At 36.3% G+C, this 6,511-nt stretch overlaps 1 long non-coding RNA gene across 1 annotated transcript; it reads right to left on the bottom strand.

Moving 5' to 3' along the window:
- Positions 1 to 3,870: 3,870 nt before the first annotated feature.
- On the bottom strand, positions 3,871 to 6,181 carry LOC113293839. Its single transcript, XR_003332604.1, has 4 exons — positions 6,141 to 6,181; positions 5,904 to 5,992; positions 4,303 to 4,403; positions 3,871 to 4,216 (listed from the first exon to the last, which is right to left on the bottom strand). It is a non-coding gene; the product is annotated as an uncharacterized LOC113293839 (long non-coding RNA).
- Between the last annotated feature and the right edge of the window lie 330 nt (positions 6,182 to 6,511).

The following is a 6,511-nucleotide window of genomic DNA, read 5'->3' on the forward strand; positions in this document are numbered from 1 at the left end:
TCGATATTGCTTCCAGCGGGGTTGAGTTTAGGTCCAATTTGGGTTACAGAGTAACTGAGCAATCAGAACCACAAAGGAAGCCACGTGTCCTTCTGAACGTAGATACTGTTACGTGGGATTCATTGCCACGTGTGTAGACCGTTACCTCCTAGCCATGTGTAAACCATGGTTCAACTCATAGCCATGTCAAGTCCGATAGAAAAATACTATTTTACAACCACTTGGGGTAATGTGTCCCTTTTGTAAAACACCCATCAAAAAAACATGGAAGCGGAAGTATTTGTAGAAATAGCTAATTTATAGTATGACCATTTATTTTCTTGTGTTTAAGATTAATGTAAGATAATAAAGGTATATAATAATTCCTAGATGACAAGATATATATCTTATTTTGTACTGTCTATCAACAACAAAAATAAACCATGATTATAGCTAATAACTAGGTATCATCCCGGTCTAAGGCAGCGCTCAACCTTTTAGAGTTTTGTTTATTGTTCGGTCAGTCGGTCAGTGTCTTTCCATATTTTAGTCCATCTATAATAGTCGGGAGTATATTTAGTTAGTCCGGTCAATACCACAACGGTCCTGATATTTAGTTGGTCGTGTCATATTATACCGTGTTAGTTAGTCGGGTCACAATAGCGTGTTCAATTAGGCGGGTCATAGTAGCCGGATGGGGCCGGACCCTACGGCCCCGGCCGTGGATTAGAAAATTTAAAGAAAATATGATATCCGCATTAAAATTAGCCGTGATTAGGTAAAATCTATAGAGTCTTCAAATTAATATTTGTTTTTTTTTTGGTAAAATCAGAAAGGATATTTATAGTTAGTGCATGAAAACTTTCAAGGAAACCGACACGCATTAGGAAATGTTGATTCGAGTCACATAAGGAAATGTAGAGTCTCGTTTTGCACCGAGCCGGGGCATAATCCCTGCCGTCTAAAACAAAATATTAAAAGAAGATCATCTCACGAACCGACGGACGTAAATATCTCTCAAAATTATATGTCTAAAACGGACGGATGGATAGAAATCTCGCCAACTATCTTTCTCAGCCGTCGGATTGCCGAAATCAAGGGTCGTCTATTACCCAAGACAGACATCACTTTTTTTATAACAGCCTTATTATTACTTCAAAGTCATATATTCTTATATCGTGGCATCAATCCCGAACGTCCAAAATAATAAAATCCCCGTCATATATACAACGGACGGATGTACATTTCGCGAACTAACGGTTCAAGCGGCAGAATAGCCAAAGTCAATGTTTGGATCTGTCCCAAGGCTAATTTTTAATATGCATGAATCTAATATCTCTATACATGGTTCTAAAATTGTACATAGAATATTAGTAAACTACACCGAGTTTGTTTGTCCATTTTTTGTACAACTTTGTCTCCATTCAGCAATTTGTACATTTGCATCCTCAAAGGTCTGATTGACCGAGTCAGACTTTTAGGCTGTTCATTTTTTATGTTTTTGGGCAAGGTTTTATGCTTGCTCCTCGTGCTTTCTTTAAATTGCAAATTAAATTATGTCATTGGGTATTTAATTTGCAAGAGGTGATTTCATGGGATGCTATTCGTGTTTTTGAGTTCGAGTCTATTTGGTAACATTTTCTTTTTGCTTTGTCTTAATTTGCTGTGAAAGGAAGAGAATGAAGCACCAGGTTGCACCCGGGTGAAGCTTCCTGCCCAACAACTTTCTCAAATTCCTTACTTTACCTTACCATAACTTAGTTAGTTTAACTTGATACATAGTACATATATAGATACTGTGATATTGTGCTAATGTCCTACGGCTGTCTACATTTTTTTTGAAAAAAAAATTTTGCGATTTTTTTTGCATTGGCTTCCTTTTTTGATTTTTGTTTTCCCTTGTAGATGAAACGTAAGTATCTCTCAAAACGTAGTCAGATAAGGAAATTTGAATATATCCCTCTCCCATATTTTTATTAGGAAACGTAGTTAACGTGGAATTTTTTTCCTGATATATAATGGTCAAGACATCTTATTATGGAAGCATATTCAAATCAGGAAACCCAAAAATCCGACGGACGTCTATATAGAACATATAACGAATCGATCCACGTCGTGGGATGACGAAATCGATGGTCGGATTTATCAGGCTACACACACAACACTTCTTTTTATAATATAGACTAGGTATCACCCCGGCCTACGTCCGGGGCTCAACCTTTTAGAGTTCTGTTTATTGTTTGGTCGGTCGGCCAGTGTCTTCCCATATTTTAGTCCATCTATAATAGTCGGGAGTATATTTAGTTAGTCCGGTCAATACCACAACGGTCCTGATATTTAGTTGGTCGTGTCATATTATACCGTGTTAGTTAGTCGGGTCACAATAACGTGTTCAATTAGGCGGGTCATAGTAGCCGGATGGGGCAGGGCCCTACGGCCCCGGCCGTGGATTAGAAAATTTAAAGGCAAATATGATATCCGCATTAAAATTAGCCGTGATTAGGTAAAATCTATAGTCTTCAAATTAATATTTGTTTTTTTTTTGGTAAAATCAGAAAGGATATTTATAGTTAGTGCATGAAAACTTTCAAGGAAACCGACACGCATTAGGAAATGTTGATTCGAGTCACATAAGGAAATGTTGAGTCTCGTTTTGCACCGGGCCGGGGCATAATCCCTACCGTCTAAAACAAAATATTAAAAGAAGATCATCTCACGAACCGACGGACGTAAATATCTCTCAAAATTATATGTATAAAACGGACGGATGGATAGAAATCTCGCCAACTATCTTTCTCAGCCGTCGGATTGCCGAAATCAAGGGTTGTCTATTACCCAAGACAAACATCACTTCTTTTTATAACAACCTTATTATTACTTCAAAGTCATATATTCTTATATCGTGGCATCAACCCCGAACATCCAAAATAATAAAATTCCCGTCATATATACAACGGACGGATGTACATTTCGCGAGCTAACGGTCCAAGCGGCAGAATAGCCAAAGTCAATGTTTAGATCTGTCCCAAGGCTAATTTGTAATATGCGTGAATCTAATATCTCTATACATGGTTCTAAAATTGTACATAGAATATTAGTAAACTACACCGAGTTTTGTTTGTCCATTTTGTTGTACAACTTTGTCTCCATTCAGCAATTTGTACATTTGCATCCTCAAAGGTCTGATTGACCGAGTCAAACTTTTAGGTTGTTCATTTTTTATGTTTTTGGGCAAGGTTTTATGCTTGCTCCTCGTGCTTTCTTTAAATTGCAAATTAAATTATGTCATTGGGTATTTAATTTGCAAGAGATGATTTCATGGGGTGTTATTCGTGTTTTTGAGTATGTGTCTATTTGGTAACATTTTCTTTTTGCTTTGTCTTAATTTGCTGCGAAAGGAAGAGAATGAAGCACCAGGTTGCACCCGGGTGAAGCTTCCTGCCCAACAACTTTCTCCAATTCCTTACTTTACCTTACCATAACTTAGTTAGTTTAACGTGATACCTAGTACATATATAGATACTGTGATATTGTGCTAATGTCCTACGGCTCTCTACATTTTTTTAAAAAAAAAAATTGCGAAATTTTTTGTATTGGCTTCCTTTTTTGTTTTCCCTTATAGATGAAATGTAAGTATCTCTCAAAACGTAGTCAGATAAGGAAATTTGAATATGTCCCTCTCCCATATTTTTATTAGGAAACGTAGTTAACGTGGTATTTTTTTCCCGATATATAATGGTCAAGACATCTTATTATGGAAGCATAGTCAAATCAGGAAACCCAACAATCCGACGGACGTCTATATAGAACATATAACGAATCGATCCACGCCGTGGGATGACGAAATCGATGGTCGAATTATCAGGCTACACACATCACTTCTTTTTATAATATAGATTAAAGAGCTGATTTTCCAACATTTCCAATCTAACAAAATTCATAGTTGTGTAATACTTAAGCAATTCATTTAAACTACCAGAATGAGTTAATCTCAACGAGATTAAAAGCAGTGAAAACAACCAAATCAAAGACACAGTCATGGGCTGGCATCTGGTGGGCTATCAAGTTGAGTAACTTCATGCTCCTCATTTTCATCTAATCCTAAATACACAAACTCCAATGAATCACATCCATTGCAAATCACCTGCATAGTACCACGGATGACCGCATAGGGATAGAAATGGAACGGATTGCCGAGCATCCGGAAATTGCAAATCGGACAGGTAACCTCAAATTCCTGTTACACACAATTAAAATACAAAATTAATATTAAATAAATAAACCAAAATCAAAATTAAAATACAAAATTATTATTATCCATACCTTGGCGTTGCTACTAATACCAACCACCATCCTCAGTGGTAGTAGAAAAAACTGGCCATTATTAGTAATAAGCTGAGCACTGACATCTTCGGCCATCACTCCTTCAGGAATAAAACAGAATAATTTTATTAATTAATCTAAGTGTACTTAGTGCAGCCTATGTTGTAAGTCGGTGTTCTTTGTTTTCCCCAAATGTACTTGCTGGAGTAACTTGATACAAGTTAATGACCACAAGAACATAACATATAAGGCTTTGGGTAGGCATTGAGAAGAACAATTTTTTAGAGGCAAGCATGTTAACTTAGACATCGGCATGAACTTGTGAAAATGTACAAGAAATTTAAAAATGAATTGCAAGACTTAGAATGCTCTCTTCACTTCAAAATTAAAGGCAAAGAATTAGAGATCTCAAAGGTGTGTGTTACCTAAATCGCTGTTCATGTTACAATATATATCACTTCCTCCAACTTTTAACTTTTCATGTACAAAATTGGGTCTTGCTCTATTTTTAGCTTTAAAAGTATAATAGCAATGTGCATATGAGTTGTGGAATACAAATGCAATATTTAACCGCAGATTAGTAAAGGTTAATTCAGGGAAAAACTATAGGCAGGGTTGAGCAATTCCCAATGGTTAACATTTTCATCCTAAAGCTATAACGTCCAAGAAATCAAATGCAATGTGCATCAATACAAGAAAGAAACTATAGGCAGGGATGAGGCGTTCTCAGCTCAATAGTTAAACATTTTCATCCTAAAGCTATAACCAGCACGATATTCCTCCCATTTATGCAAAAAGAAAACATGTAAGAAGTCCACAGTAACCACTCAGATTTTGAACATAAGCCTATATTTAAGCATGAAACCTGCAGAGTGCTACTAAACTCTTTGCCAAGATACTTTTATGCAATTACTTGCATTTTTAGATAAAGAAAACACTTGTACCATCCATAACAATGTATATTGACGTATGTTGACGTATGACAGGATGGTGACTACTAGCATATAGAAGGCTATCGACGCAGCAGCATAAATTCCCATGTAGATGCAAATAATCTTACGTGACTAAGAGCACCAAATAGCATACACAACTCAGCAACCAAAAACACACCCAAGAAAATGAGAAAACCAATATGTTCATTTTTAGAACAGTGGACTTAAAATCAGAATCTAATAAAAGGGGGTTCAACAGGTGAAAAAACTGGGTAGGAAGCCAGCAACAGAACCTAAGTCTTTCAGTGTTCCTTCAAATGAACCAACACTAGTAACATAAACCCCGACCTAAGTAATTCCATGAAACTTAGCTTAAACAGTCCATATCTAAAACTTAGCTTTAACAGTCCATATCTGCCTAATCCTGTTAACAAATTATTTTACCCCAAAATGTTTGAAATCACCATCACTATGATATGTCATAACAAACACGATACGAGTATGAAATTGAAGCACCAACAACAGAACTTGAAAAGCATAAACCTAAAGCTATGAATCACAAAAATAATTTTAGAAAAAACAAAAATAAAATCTAAGCAAACAAACCATGTAACAAAGAACAAATCAACACCTTAACCCCCAAGATCAGAAAAGAGAGAGAGAGTTAACCTTTTTATTTTTCAAACTAATGATGCAAACGGAGACCTTACTGGGAATGATGAAAATGGAGACCTTATTGGGATTATCCTTCTCAGCAGCTTCAAGCGATGGATAAAACACACAAAAAATAAACACTATTAGTTCATCTTGACCAAAAAATCTTTCATAAACCAGTTAATAACCAAAAAATCAACCTTGGGTTTGCTTAGTTTCTTTAGAGAAACAGAAGAAAAGACAGCTTCTTACCTTTGGCTCTGGAGAAGAAATGCCAAGCTTCTAAGACTCCCACTGCCTTTACCAAAAAGCCAGAAGAACTTCTCTTTATATGGGACTTAAACTGGGCTTTTTAAGCGAAGCTGCTAATGGGGAGACCAAGTTCTATTGGAGTTCACCAGAATTCATGTAATCCAATTTATCCAACGCATCAATTATCTTTGGATTAGTGGATCCCTCAGCAAATTCGTACCTTCTGTTAGCCTCCATGTTTTTAAGATGGGTGGGTTCGTAGGACCTGAGGTCTTGATGACGTGGCATTTTTTTTCAAAATTAACCAAATCCAAAGATATCTTCGCTGTGAGCTTTAACGAGTGTTTTCTCTATTTTTCAGATTATACTTA

The sequence above is a fragment of the Papaver somniferum genome, chromosome 7 (assembly GCF_003573695.1).
Source record: "Papaver somniferum cultivar HN1 chromosome 7, ASM357369v1, whole genome shotgun sequence".
Taxonomy (NCBI): Eukaryota; Viridiplantae; Streptophyta; class Magnoliopsida; order Ranunculales; family Papaveraceae; genus Papaver; species Papaver somniferum.